Here is a 14,400-nt window from a genome sequence, read left to right as displayed (position 1 = left end):
CCAGGAAGGTCCTGTTTAGCCTTTTTTCAATCTCCAGAAAGCAAAAGCAATCTTCAATTTTAAAGTGTCTTGTCATTTTAGGGAACAAAACTACTTCTCTGTGAGATTTTTTTTTTCTCCAGATGAGGTACTTTTCTATTCCTAAATAAATTATTCTTAAAGCAAACAAAAAGTTCTGCAGTTCTGTACATGTGTCCCATACATTTTTGTTTGCTGATGGTCTGAAAAAGCAGTGAAAATCACCTTTACACTACCAGTTACAAACTGATGATTTCAGTGACTTTCCTGTTGTACGGAGGAACTAACTTCCTCAGAGGATGGGAAATAAATGCAGCTTTTAAAAATAAAAATGTGGTAATACATTAATCTGAATCTCTTTTAAATAACAATTGCATTGTTGTGTTGACAAAAAAAAAGACAGCATCTTGCCTGCTGTAAATTAAATGCCTAATTTCACATTGATTTGTAACATCTATCACCTGTCCTGTAGCACATGCCTCTGTCATGACTGTAGGTTGTTTCTCAGGGTTTGAATGTCTGTGACATGGGATAAGTGTGAAATTTTAAAATTTAATTTAACAGCTGAGCCACTCTCTCATCTACATTGAATTACTGAACTCTAACTGGATAAAATTGAGATGATGGAGCAGCTGACCTGCTGTAGCTATGGGATGCATTCCAGCTTCCAGGGAAGAGCTGCCCATAGCAGTTAAGTGTCGGTGTGTATGTTCAATCTCTGTGTGTATTTTTAAAGGTCAGCATATGCAATATTTGTGGTAGAAGAGAAGGATTCTCTGGGTGGTAGAATACACCTTAACTCCTCTCTTCACTTGAAAATACATTTTATGTATAACTTCAGCCTTGAAAAAAATGTGTCTCGGAACCTTCTTGGTCTTTGTAGGCACTGGGAGGTCTGAAGTGCTGCTTCTGCCTACTGAAAACAGCTTCTAGAGCATTCTGTACCAGACTGTTTGCCTTAGGAGTAACAGCATGTCCGGACATTTCTCTCACTTGAATATTCAAAATTGGCACAAGGCTGCTGAGCACAAAACCAAGCACCTGGATCTATCTTTGTCTGATGCCTACCAGTCACTAAAAGGAAAAGGAATTAGGGGTATCTGTTCACTAACAGGGAAAACACACCTCGCAAAATTACAAGTCTATATTAGGTTTGTCTCTTCTATAACCATATGTAGACATAAGTAGTAAGGTGTCAATTGATGAAAGGGGGGAGCAAGATTGTAAGGAGCATAAGTACCTTAGAGACATCCATATTCAAAATTGTATTTCTTTTTAAAATATTTGTATATGTAAATATTGCATGTTCTCTGTGTGTTCTCTGTGTTTCTCTGAGATGCATCTTATTTCAGTGATTTTAAAGCTGGGATTATATTTCATTGTACAACATGTCTGTGCTTCCCTTAGAAATAAATGGGTTCTTTTCTGCATTTGAAATTCAGTTCATGATGTTACAAATCCTAGCTGAATTATTTCTCAGTTATTAGAAGTAATCTAGGACTAGCGTTGTATTAGTTACAATGAACAACAGGAGAAAATAAAATTTTAATGGATGTTAAAGCAAAAACACTACATGGATTTGGTAGCTTGAACTCCACTTAGAGTAACATGGTATAATTTCAGTTCTAGTAGTGCTATAAATCACTAAAAATTTTAATTAAGGATAATTTTTCATCATACAGCAAAAAAAGGTTTGCTCTCTCAATGTGTTAGATCAGAAAAAGATCAGAAAAATATTTTAAAGAGTTAATGGTGAAAGAGCTTCTTTATGCTTGCCGGTCTGTGAATAGGCAGCTTTGGGAAAAAGAATGCCTGTACAAAACTTTAAGAGAATTATTCTCTTTGTGTATTTTGGATTAAAAACCAAGACCAAACAGACAAAAGAAAAAACAAGCAAAAGGTACTAAATTTGGAAGGAGAGACAAAGATGTGAGAAACATGATGAAACCTTCTCACCTTCTTGTGCAATACCACCTGTATAAATCATCTACCCAAGGACAGCGGGCGTCCTATGAACATATAGGAAATTATGTTGCCTTTACTGTTGCTGAAAGGCTCCCCACACAGCAGTATATCTTTGACTCAGAGCTGTAATGCCTATATTTCCATATTTTTGGTAAACAGTTAAAACTAGCTGTTAATTTGAGTAGAGGAGGTTTTTGTAGAAAAGTACAGTTACAGCGTGCCTTCCTGCAATATTTAAGAGATAACACAGAAGAGAGGTTCCTTACCCCTGTTGTGACAGTGAAGCACAGATGAGCTTGCTGCAGGCTGTGGGACGTGCCTGTAGATCTCTGGCAACTTTTCCGAGTCTGTGACCAAGTTGTGGAAACAATTGAAGTAGGCTGAGGGGAAAAAATAACAAAAGTTTCAGAGGCAGGACTCACGGTGTCACTCAGCAGCTCACAAGTTGATTGGTCCCATTTGCCTTCTGACACGGGCAGTGGCTCCTCTAAACTTGTTCCCAGCAGTAATGTATTAAATGTGGGCAGCACCTCTCCTTTTGTGAAAGGACCTGTGTGCCAGGGAGACCACCTGCTCAATCACAGGATGAAGGAATCTGGGAAGCTGCATGCTTCAGTAGGGTAGCAAAGGGAGCTGTTCCCTGCCACTGCCTTTTTTTAAACAGGAACTTAAATGGGAACTTACTCAGGGAACTGCTTTGGATGTGTTACTTTTGCTACTTCTGTTTCTTCTTTGTTAGGAAACCTAAATACTGAACGCTAACACATTTCTTGTGGGTGTTTGATTTGGAATGATTTTCTTTTGTCCAAGATATTTTTTAAACTACACTTTCAATAATATATAGTTACATAGCTGGTATTCAGTTTATAGTGTATGATGAATGCTCCCCAAGATAATATTTTCTTCTCACAGTGCTTAAACTGAAATAACTTTTCTGTGTTTCATGTCTCTTCCAAACAGTAATGGGTGAGGTTAGAGGATTTTTTTCCCCAAATTTGACATATGTAAGTTCATCTCTGAAATTTATCATTACTATATACTTTGAAGTATTTATCTCTCCTTTAAAACACACTTCCACATTTTTTTCTTCCTCTCCCACTTTCTGTGGCTGGAAATTATTTAAGTGAATCTTCTGAGAACCCTTTCTCTTTGTTTCGATAGGGGTAGTAGCTTGATGCTACTTTACAGGTTATCTTATGTGTACTTTCCTGTGTTGAAAAGCGGCAACATAGTGCATATGCAGAGTAGGTTTTGTGCACTGGGGAAGTGAAGGATTTACTGGATGCAAAAGGATTAAGCTGTCAAGTGAGAGCATCCAGCATCAGGCTTTCTTTGTGGATACAACTGACAGCACAGGCCTTTTCCTCATTGGTAAATTGCAGGCAAAAATACAGAAACTGAGCCAAACTCTGAACACTTAGAGATTCACTTTTGACAATAATTGTTTAGCATAGATGAGTGCTTGGCTTTAAGCAGGAATCCAGACAGGGTGGGTTTTTTGGTTTAGTTTGGGTTTTTTGTTCCCTGGAAGCCCTGCTGCAGTACATCGTTCAAACCAGAGACAGAAGGGCTTTGGGGGTGATGTACAACCCTGTTTCAAGTTGAGCTCTGTTTTTATTTTTGTAAATAGCTCTTCTGCAAATTGGTTATATCACAGTTGAAGTTAGCAGCTTGGTTTTGGTATCATAAATCCGCCTGCTTTCAGTTGTCCTTTAGTATCAAACCCAGGAAGTCTGGGGTCACATATTTCAGTTGAAAGTTAATTGAATATCTTTACAGTGAGGAGTGATGGTTCTTTACTGGTGCAAAGTGTTTCATAATTTACTTATAATGGCATTATTAATGTTATAAATCTCTCACAGTCAAGCAAACTGTATTCGGCTTTTTTTATGAGAGAAGTTCCATGTTTTTATTGTATGCTGTCATCCAAGAGAAGTGCTAGCATTGGATTGTTTGCCTTTTTTATGAAACTTGTACTATTGAAATTCACCCTCTATATTTTGTTATGAAGTCCAACACCCAGCATTGCAACAGCTGCAGTGCCGTTCCTCCCTTTAACAAAATTGATGTAAAATTGTCATGTTATTTAGTTACACTACCCCAAATTCTTGGCTTTTTTTTTTTGTTAATGAATTGGAGCTTTTTAGAAATGAGGTACCTTAAGAGAATTTGGTTTTGTTTGTGAGCTGACAGAGTCATAGCTTGGTCTCCATTTTAAAGTGATACTTAAATGTACAAATTAAGGCACTGAAAAAATACTAGGATTTCATGAGAAGCATAATACACATCTTCTCTCAATATCAACTCGGATAAGAATTTTAAGATGGAAAATGTATTCGCCAAATAGCAGTAATATGTACAAGTTCAGACCAAATGAATGTTGGTAGATGTTGTATTAATGTTGTTTCTCTAAAAATAAGCTTGTTTAGGAACACTCTCTTGAGAACATTTTTCTGGTTCAGGTTAGATGTATTCCCTCATGTAACTCTTGGAGGTTTTGGTGGGATTCTGAGGCAGATGCCAAAGTACTGCTTATGGGACATGTCACGTCTGACAAGTAGAGACACGACATATGAGCACATCATTGTACTGTTTTCATTCACTCCTGGGTGAACAGATCCAGACACCCGTGGATATGAGAAAGGAAAAGCTTTAAAAAAGGAATCTGTGTTGAAGGCTTTAGTCTGCTGAACAAAAATGTGCAGCTGTTGCCTTCTTGACCTTAAATGGAGATGATCTGGGCTTTCTCCAGGGGGATTAGGAATCTACCACTAGAACATGTTTCTTCTCAGAAATTATTTAGAGATCCGGTTGATGTTTGGGATAATGTCTAAAAAGAGATGTGTTGTACTTCAGCATACAAGCTCCTTTATTTAAATAATAATTGTGAGACTTCTATTCACATTGGTAACAATTTCCTGGATTATTTTTGCCTTTCTTGTGCTAGTTTTCAAAATTCCACTTGTAGACACTGGCCACCTGTATAATCTGTAAAGAGTTTAATGTGTCACTGTCTGGTCCATTGATAATCATGACTCTGTATAGAAATAGACTGCAACCCAAGTCCAATTGTTTATAATATACAGGGAAAGAAATTCAGCAATGGAGTCCTGGAGTTAGTGAGTTTTTTCATTATGCTGTTGCAGTTTTCTCTCACGCTGCAAAAGTGCCTGTGTGATCTCACACAGCAGAAGTTCTTGTGTTGGCACGTTTGGTTTAACAGTAACAAAAAACACACAGAAGGGAGATGTGAATGCTCCCACAAATGTGCATTAATTTGTGTGTATGTGGGAGAGTAGCAGAATTTGGTATTGAAGCTGAACTCTAAAATGAGATCTTTCCTTTTTATAACCAGTAGTTCTGTGATGGGTAATTGCTTGTAAACATTCAGGTATTAGCAGATGTGGCTTGCAGGACCATTTTTAAGATTCCCTAAAGAGAAAGAACCCAGCTAATGTATCCTTCCGTTACATTTGTGCTGTGAACCTAATACACCCTAAAGGAAAATGTGAGTTTTCCCTCCTTCAGAAGTACAGAAAAATCAGTATTTTCAGTGCTGATGTGAATAGCATTCCAGAACCACACCAGATAGGGTTACAGCCTAATCAGTTGAGAGATAACTTTTAAAATGCATTTAAGATTTTTTACTTGAATTTGATCGACTTAGAACTCGTTTGCTTCTATGTTTTACCTGATGCCTCCTTTAATGATTATCTGACTTAAGTGAATCTCACTCACATTTGTAGTCTCATTATCTATTTTCTGGATTTAGGTGGAGGAATTTGCCTTTCGGAGGCTGCAGGTGTTCCTGCTTTTGTATCGTGAGAATTACGGTCTTTGTTAGTGTTGTAGGAGACAGCTCTGCTGAGAAATCTAGGCTTTGCATCATGTTATTTTCCTCTGGGACAAGATGTATTTACTTTTCCTAACCATTGGACAGATGTTAAATTAGTTTGGTCTTCACATTTTTTTCTTCTTTACAAGCAAGATGAAATTACTTTTTGAGGCAGCAGCTTATAAAGTGTACCATTACGAAGTGATTAGGAAAAAATACAAAATAAATTAATAGAAAACTTGGTCTGAAATACTTCTCTTTTTGGGAATGGTGAATGCTCTGGTGGTACTAGTCATCAGATTTGTTACTGACCAGAGACATTTTTTGAAAGGTCATCTTGAATGTTTTTGTTTCAGTTGCTGTTACTGGCACAAACCTTACACTATTAAAGTAGATCACAGGGTGCAGAAGTGTGGCACGCCTGTTTATTGTTTTTGGTGCTTTGAACCGGTGTTAGAAGAGAAGGGAAACAAGAAGTTTTGCCTGGCTCTCGCTCTGAAAATCGGCTGTGTCCTTCCTCTTCCCAAATGCTGTTAGGAAACACTTATTTCTTGTGGAGACAATACTAATAGCACAGATTTGACCCATGTAGGTGGTTTCTTTTGCAACTAAATATTGACTGCACAAAAAGCTGTGTTCTTGTAAACACCTGGTGGCTTTCACAGTGATGAAGTTTACCTTTTTACTAGGTTAATGAAGGTCAAATAATTTACTAGTAGCAGTTATCTTCAATGGTTCAGTGTCTTCAAAATAGCAACATGAGACAGGATAGGAAATTCAATGATCTTCATTACAGGGAAGGTTCTTTATTTCTATGAAACGCCTGGGAACACTGTATTTAGTGCTTACTGGTGTCCTCAACTGGTTAAGCTGAACAATGTGCCTTAGTTGGTGTGCCGAGATCCTTATACCTAAGAAACTCTGTTGAGTGTCTTTCAGATAAACTGTTCTGGGAAGCACAGAGATTAGTTGTGTTATTTGACATGTTGTGAGTGATAGATGAACAGCGGGACAAAGGCACATGAAGGAGAGATAAAGTTGGAAGACCACGTTTCAGTTGCCAAGTGGTGGTGCTGGATTATCTCCACTTGAAAGCATAACTGCAGATTTGAGGAGAAATGATTGGGCTTGAGCTTTTGCTGCTACTTCAGCTGAAAGTTGTCCTAACAGAAATGCATAAATATTGCCCAAATGAGAAAAGTTTTGGCATAATTTAGAAGTTGTAAGATTCTCTTGTGCAGATAGTTGCAGTGATCACCCTCAGGTAGTGTGGAGGGGCAGCAGGTAGACCAGTGGCCTCAATGGGGACCTTGCCTCATGGGACTCTTCATTCAAATCAACATGGAGATGGCATAAATCAGGTTTTTAAAGAGTTTTCAGGCTAGTTTTCACATGGCTCTACTTTGAGAAGTGGGAGCCAGCAACACCTTTCTTTCTTTTGCTTGGTGTTAAAGAATGATGTGTGTCTTTTCTTCATTTGTTTTGTCCATTGTCTGAAGTTTGGAGGTTTTTTTCCCCTTCCTTTTATTGAGCGACTATAAACAAGACAAGTTCTCATGATGAGTATCAGCTATCTATTGCTCTGTGTCTTTGCTTCATGCAGTTCATAGTTAAAACAGGGGAAAAAACATTCAGCAAAAAAGCACCCCAGAAAGTTAGGATCCTGAATTTCATTACCTGAGAATTTGAGGTACAGAACTTCGTATTTTTCTTTATTTGTTGCAGAATATGCCAGATACAGACATGGTTCTACTCCTTGGTTCAGACCAGCTCTGAGTAGCAAGAAGAGATTTCCTGGTCTTGCAGATATTTTTTTACTATGTATTCTGTTTCAAGCAGCTGCTTTCTCATGGAAGTTCCATTGTCAGTCGGTGGAGCCCAGAAGCTTTGTCAAGTGTAGTGTCCAGACTGTTTTGTCTGTAGCTTCCTGGCCACTGAGGTGATGTGGAGAGCTTTTAGCTTTTTTCCTGCTTTTATGACTCCATTCTTAATAGAAGAAACTATTTGCTTTTTTCCTCTTTTTGTGGCATTTATTGAAAATTAATTTGCTCTGTGGTTTTGAACTACAGTCTTCTGTATCAATTGGTTATGTGAGTACTTGGTATAACATTATTATTACTGACATCTCTATGAATTAGAAAATGAAAACAAAAGTAGTTCATTCTGAAACATGAATTTTCCCACCTTCTAAATGAGCCTACTTCAGTCAACACATATTTATTTTTCTTTAGGTAGAGATCATCTCATTTGTATTTGTTAAGACCAGTATTTTGCTGACAAGATGGTTTCCACACTATAGAATCTGCTGTGTTTTGATGCTCTTTGAAGAGACCAATTGTCTTTGTTCTTGTCTGAGTTTCCTCTCTGTTGAGTAAGTCTAGTTTCTTTGTAAGAAACCTGGAGACCTACAGGTGATGAGTACTAATTGCAGGTGATGAAAGTGATATTTATTTTTTTAGTGTGAACTTCTGCCTTTTCTGCCTATATAAAGAAGGTGCTAGGGCTCCCCCGAGTTTATCTTGTAAGGAAGGAAAACACCTTCACACACTGACACGGATGTTTGGATGCACCCTTACATCATACTGCTGCTTTTGCTAGAGACAAGTGTGTTTCAAGTACCCCTCATAAACTCAAGTGGAAAAGGTTCAATCTGGATTGAAGCCAAACAGTTCAAATATCCGTCACTTACTCCACACACAAGTTATGTGACTACCTTCCAAGGTTGTGTGGTTGCTGCTTTCACACGCAGTACAGTGTCAAATTAACAACATTTATTCTGATTATGAGTGATGCAGATGTTTCAGGCTTGGATTTTCAAATGTCTGACTTTTGAGATTCCAGGATCTGATTTGCCAGAGGTACAGAGCCTCTGTAAATGCATCTAAAATTCAGAGTCATGCAAGTACATGGTATCTCCTTGTGAGTTAAAAAAAAAAAAAAATTTCCTTTTTTTATTTTTCAAAATTCTGGGGCCAGTGACTGAAATGTCTGCAGGATGATATATCTTATATGTGATGCTGTACATGGATGGTGGTAGAATCCTTTCTTGAAACAATTTAATCTTCACAGTAGGTCCATGTGCTGTACTGTTTGGTTTGCTGGCTAAAACTGCTAGTTCTGTCTGGGAAAAATTCCTGGAGTTGAGACAGAAAACATGAGTATGCCTCTAATTTTCCCATTCATGGAAGTTTTTGAAAGTAGTCACCAAAAAATATGAATGAATACCGTACTCACATTGTGCAGTGCTCTGATGGACGCAGATGTCACTAACTCTTCATGGGACTGTTTAAGTAGAGAACTTGGTTTGATCTTCCAATCCCCACGAAGGCAACTTTATTAAGTCCTCCACTTGCCACTCTTTGTAGAGTATCCTTGTCTTTTTTTCCTTTTTTAAAAAATCTGTGTTTGTGGTAATAAGAGCTGGAGAAGAACAAAGGTGTGCGTGAGAGGATGTCTGTTACCGCTGACAGTTTTGGTTTATCAGCCCAAAAGGAAGTGGAAAAGATTGTGTTATCTAATCATTTCTTCCCCATCATAACATGTGCAGAAGTTGCATGTGCAAAACTTGAAGTGCATGTGTTCCAGTAATTTCACTCCATTTTTTCTGCAAGTGCTCAGAGACCAGTTCTGGATTACTGTTTTTAAATAAAATGTACTTTCTTGAGTTTGTGAGAGTACTTGGATTTGTTCTAATATAAATATTCTGAATGTTTCTGCTTTATTTTTGTGGGATTTTTTTTTTGGTTCTTTTAAACTTCAATTCATTGTGCTGAGTATTACACATATGGCTCATGTTTCTTATAAAGTCCTGAAAAGCTAAAGCAAATAGAACACAGGAAAGGAGAGGCTCAGCTTTCTGGTTTAGAGGCCAACACCCTTCACAGAATCTCAACAACTGCCATTTAAAAAGTCAAGACCGTGAAAAAGAAATTGCAGAGCATCGCTTTCCCCCAAATGTATGCTCTTTCTTCACATTAAATTCATGGTGGCTTCCCTCTCTTTCACTATGTTTGCATGTTTCATTAAGAGAATTTGGTGCTCTGTGCTTATAAGGTTTTTCCAAATTTTCTTCTCCAATTACTGCCTAAGTATGGGCTGTTGGTTTTTTCCCTCAAATATTCATCCAAGTTGCTTGCACTCTCTTTTTGTTACCTTCTTGTTACAGGAGGACTCCTGTTAGTTTCTGTGCAAGACTGATGGCCAGCTCTGCCCATCCTTGCAAAGTCTGTGCAGGCTGGCAAAAAATAGCTGCTTTTTTGATTGCTTTCTAGGTCACTTTCTGTATCCACTTAAGCCATGAGCAGTCATAGTGAGTAGTCAATGAACAATCAAGACTGGCATTCACTAAACTGGTATTTGTAGGTATTAGCAGTGTACATTTAACTTAAAGCTTTTTATAAATGATCAGAACTTGGCTGAGGATGTCAATTTTACATGTCCTTCATGATTGATTTTTGCCAACTGTTTCTTTTTTCTAAGTTACTTCTGTCTTACTTGTACAGTTAATCATTTTTTTGTAGTGACTAACATGCCCTGTATTTATTGAGCACATAAACAATGGTCTTTTTGAATACCTGTAGTCACTTTGCTTTCCAGGATGGAATAAGAAGCAAAAAGAAATAATGAATTTACCAGTGAAACTTCAACTAACAGTTAAAAAAAAGTAAGTTCTTCTTGCAGAAGTTGATGTTTAATTTTTTTTTATAGTAAAGAACATTTGAATTTCAATGCAGTGAGAAGATAAATGAACACTTAATAAAACAAGTGCTTCTATACTTAGGAAAGACCCAGTTGTTATCAGTGGAAAATTCCAGGCACTGTTGCTTTTAACGTCATATTAAGTGGCACCTAGAAGTGTTTTGTGTTCATAACATTTGCCAGAATATAAATGGAAAGGATTTATGACAAAAATAATATTGGTGTTGCATGGAGTATGAAGGAATAAGAACACATAAAAGCAAGCGAAGTGTGGCTGTTCAGGGGAAGATAAGCAGAGGAGGGTGTATCATTATTCCATGTGCAGCTCCAGGAGTGCTGGTCTCACCCTTCAGGAACCTAGTGGCTTAGGGGACAGAGAGGAGGGTTCAGGAAAGTCAGGGAGGACTGCTGAGTGGCTGCAGCCTCTGCTAGGAGACTGCCCTTGTCTCTGCCCCAAAAACATGCATCCCTAGGGTTATAGGATTAACTTTTCAGAGTTAATCTATTGCTTCTTTGTCGTTGGAGGCTTTTGCACAGTACCATCAGGGATGCTAGAAGGAACAAAACCTTGCCAGTTAAGCGGTGACCAGAATTCCAGTTCCCTTCCCTTGCAAATCCCCTGCTATATTTCTGTTTTATTCAGGATCCCCTGCTGAATGCAGGTTTTGAACACATAAGGCTCTTACGTATGCAGTCTCTGACTGTAGGCTAGGACTGAGCTGCTAGTCCTGTGTGTGCTGTCACAATTCATAAAGCCAACACAGGGGGGATTATTTTGAAAATAAAGCGCAGGAGGCTTTTGGTTTTACTCAGTTATGCCATCTTCATTTGGAAGTTCCTTTTCTTGAACTGAATGCTTACCTAAACACCAGGTCTTGACCAGTAATTTAATGTCATTGCAACTGTATAATAGGGTTTTTTTCAGAAGCTTAGAAAATACTCAGTCTCTACACTGATACTTTGGAAGGGTTTGGCAGTGCCTGTAGTTGAGATAATTCAGCTTGTGGTCATGTTCATACTAATCCAGCACAAAGCTGTGCCACTGCAAAATGTGTTGTCTTGTACACTGCTTTCCCACTTAAGAGTGTGTGCAGTGCTAGATCTCACATGGCCTTCAGTGCAATGAATCTGATAAGAGTCTGACCGAGATGCAAATAACCTTCATGTGTGTGGGATGGGGGGAAGAGTGTGGGACTGGGGCTGTCAGGAGGGAGCTGAAAGGTATGAATGTTTGAAGTGGTGAGAAGAGGCAGGAGAACAGGCCCCCTCCCTTTGACAGCAGTGTACATTTGTACCACATTTAAGTGACCACGCGGTTGCTATCAAAACCCTGTAACTATGCCATCAGTAAAAAATTGCTGCTTGTTTTTTATTTATTTAAATTTTTTTTCCTCCATGGTGAATAGCTACCTGACCTTAGCTTTTGTTTTCTCCCTTCTCTTGTCGTATCCCAGCAACCGTGTACTTGCTATGCTTTGCTCTTAATTCATTTGTAAGCTGTTGTGCAAAGGGAGCATGTCTTCCTCCCTTGTTGTGATTATCAGACCTGACCTTGATGAAGTTCAGAAGCCTCAGCTGCAGTATAAATAAACAATAAACAATGTAAATATACAAATAACAGTAAATTGCAGGACTGTCAGATTCCTCCCAGGCTTATGAGAGTAAAATCTGTGAGGTCTCAGTAGTGTGTTGCCCTGTGTGCAATGGGAATTTCATTTGTGAAGGAAGTTTAAACAAATGTGTTAGTAAAAGTGTAATGACTAGAGGGAGTGCTGCCTTTAGGAGGCATGTGAATGCTATTACTGTTTATTCTTCTCCATTTTGAAAGCTTTCCACTTTTTCAAAGTTTATGGTGGTAGTGGTGGTGTCTGTAAATAGCATTAGCATTTTAATTTTTTATTGGAAAAGCTTTAAAATGTCATACAACAGATGTAGAATCCATGCGGTACAGCACTGGCTATATATCTTTGAGGTGATCCCTTTTAAAATTAATTTTGGTTCTTGAATTTTTGTTGTTGAGGTTGATGCCTAACTGTGATTATTCTGCTCTTGTCATAGTGTAGTCAGTGTGTCGTTAGTCATATGAATGCATAATTTAATCCTAACTCGAAGTCCTGATGTGTTATCAAGCAGGGACTGGCTTGCCTTTTAGTTCCTAAACTTCATCCACTGCAGATTCTAAAGTCTTAAAATGTGGATGTTCTCTCAGTTATTTGTGATATGCTTTTGCTGCTTTTCTCCATCTCTTTAGTTGGTTTGATGGACTTTAGTTGTTGTTGTTGTTTGCTGGTTTTTACTTGTTGGTTTTCTCCTGATACTCTTATCCCAGATTGCCATATCTCAATTTTCATTCCCTCAACCTTAGTTTACACAGTCCCTCAACCTAGAAATAAGGTATTTGCTGTCTGATTTCATGTCTGTTCAGCCTTTGTGATATTTAGCTCTTTATCATAAATCATTCTGAGCTTTTTAGCCATGAAAGTTTCTCTTCTTTGGACACGTTTTACTGTTCCAGTGACTTTCTGGTTCCTCACATTGTACTACCAGACATACTCTGGGTTTATGCCAGAGTTGTTTAGAGTTACTGCTTTATCCTTTCCCACACCCTCTTTTTCTGTAAGCTGACATCCCCATATACAGGCAATCCTGACTTGCATTCAGCTGATTTTCAGGCAGGTTAAATTGTCAACTCCTGACAAGTGTTTTTTCCCCGTAACTTGTGGTCTCTCTTACATCAACTACTTTGCAGGGATTTTTTTCCAAACCTTATTGATTTTTATTTTGCTGTTAGCAGTGCTAGCCTCTCTACAATACACCTGTATTTTTGAGTACCTCATCGTTTGATGGTGTTTCAATATTGATTTTAAAGATGGTTTCCACATTAAAGAAATTCCCCAAAGAACATCACATACCATGTCTGGAATAAAAGTGCAAGGGCATGATTAGATGTTCTTTCCCCTGTGACTGCTGGAAATTTGTGAAAGCATAGGCAAAATGTGATACAGCCTAGGTGTTGCTGCCAAGAATTGTAGTGATTATATCCTGCTGAGCAGAAACACTATCTTCCCTAAAAGGCAAAGATAGAGCAGAGTAGAGCAGTAGGTGGTGAGGTACAGATACCACAAATTATAAATTCTTGTCTATAGTCTTTAGCTCAGAATCTTTTAGAGTGTGGAGAATTCAGCTTTTTAGCTGTTTCTAGTGCATTTCTGCAAGGCACAGCCTTTCTGTATAAATCATTCCTTAAAATCAGGGCCTTATTCCATGGTTGCAGCCTTCTGTAACTTTTCCTGTGTGACAGCCCATCCCTGTCATGTTTCACCTGCAAAAGGATAAATGATCTTTTGAGATTGTCTCAATTATGGGAGCTGTTCTGTCCTGAAACTGATGTTAGTAAGAAATCTGTGTGGGGAGGAAGGGATGGGTGAATCGTTTTTCCTTACCCAGGGTGGGGAGCTGTTACAGAGCTCCTCAGTGGCTGCTGCTCTGCCTGTGCAGATTAAACCTTTTCCCATCACAGGTGACCCATAGGCAGGAGGTGTCTCCATGGCAAGAGTGCATTTGGCCTTGCTGCTGCCACCTCTTTTTTCTCCCACATTATCCATCCAGTGATGTCCCTAAGGCACAGCCTGAGCAGTCACCCGTATTTGCTTCCTCAACTGTCAGTCAAAAAAGGAATTCTAAGCTCCTGCTAACATTGCTTGTGTTGATTCTTTGCCTTGGATTAGCTGTAGATGCAAGGAATTATCTTTCTGTTGAGTAATGCCTGTTAAATGCAGCAAAAGAGGAATGATCCATATGGACAGCAGTTTATGATAGCATAGGGCAGTGTAAGCAGTTGTCCAGAAGGAATCACTCACCTGGCATAATTCTTGGTGCTCTGC

General features: G+C 38.5%; 2 protein-coding genes across 12 annotated transcripts in view; one reads left to right on the top strand and one right to left on the bottom strand.

Annotated features, from left to right (window-relative positions):
- CEP85L (centrosomal protein 85 like) overlaps positions 1–14,400 on the top strand; it is a 135,119-nt gene that overhangs the window by 89,447 nt on the left and 31,272 nt on the right. The window lies entirely within an intron of this gene.
- Positions 1–14,400, bottom strand: part of PLN (phospholamban) — a 30,776-nt gene that overhangs the window by 13,054 nt on the left and 3,322 nt on the right. For 4 of the 8 annotated variants that reach the window (XR_010358638.1, XR_010358634.1, XR_010358635.1 and 1 more), the window contains 2 exons: positions 9,053–9,238; positions 2,250–8,952 (listed from right to left, as the gene is read on the bottom strand). The gene's annotated coding sequence lies outside the window, so the exon portion shown is untranslated. Of the gene's footprint in view, positions 1–2,249; positions 8,953–9,052; positions 9,239–14,400 lie in introns of those variants that run through there. The other 4 variants (XR_010358639.1, XR_010358636.1, XR_010358637.1 and 1 more) reach the window with 3 other exon arrangements.

This window comes from Passer domesticus, chromosome 3 (genome assembly GCF_036417665.1).
Source record: "Passer domesticus isolate bPasDom1 chromosome 3, bPasDom1.hap1, whole genome shotgun sequence".
NCBI lineage: Eukaryota > Metazoa > Chordata > Aves > Passeriformes > Passeridae > Passer > Passer domesticus.
This window is presented reverse-complemented; position numbering and strand designations above follow the sequence as displayed.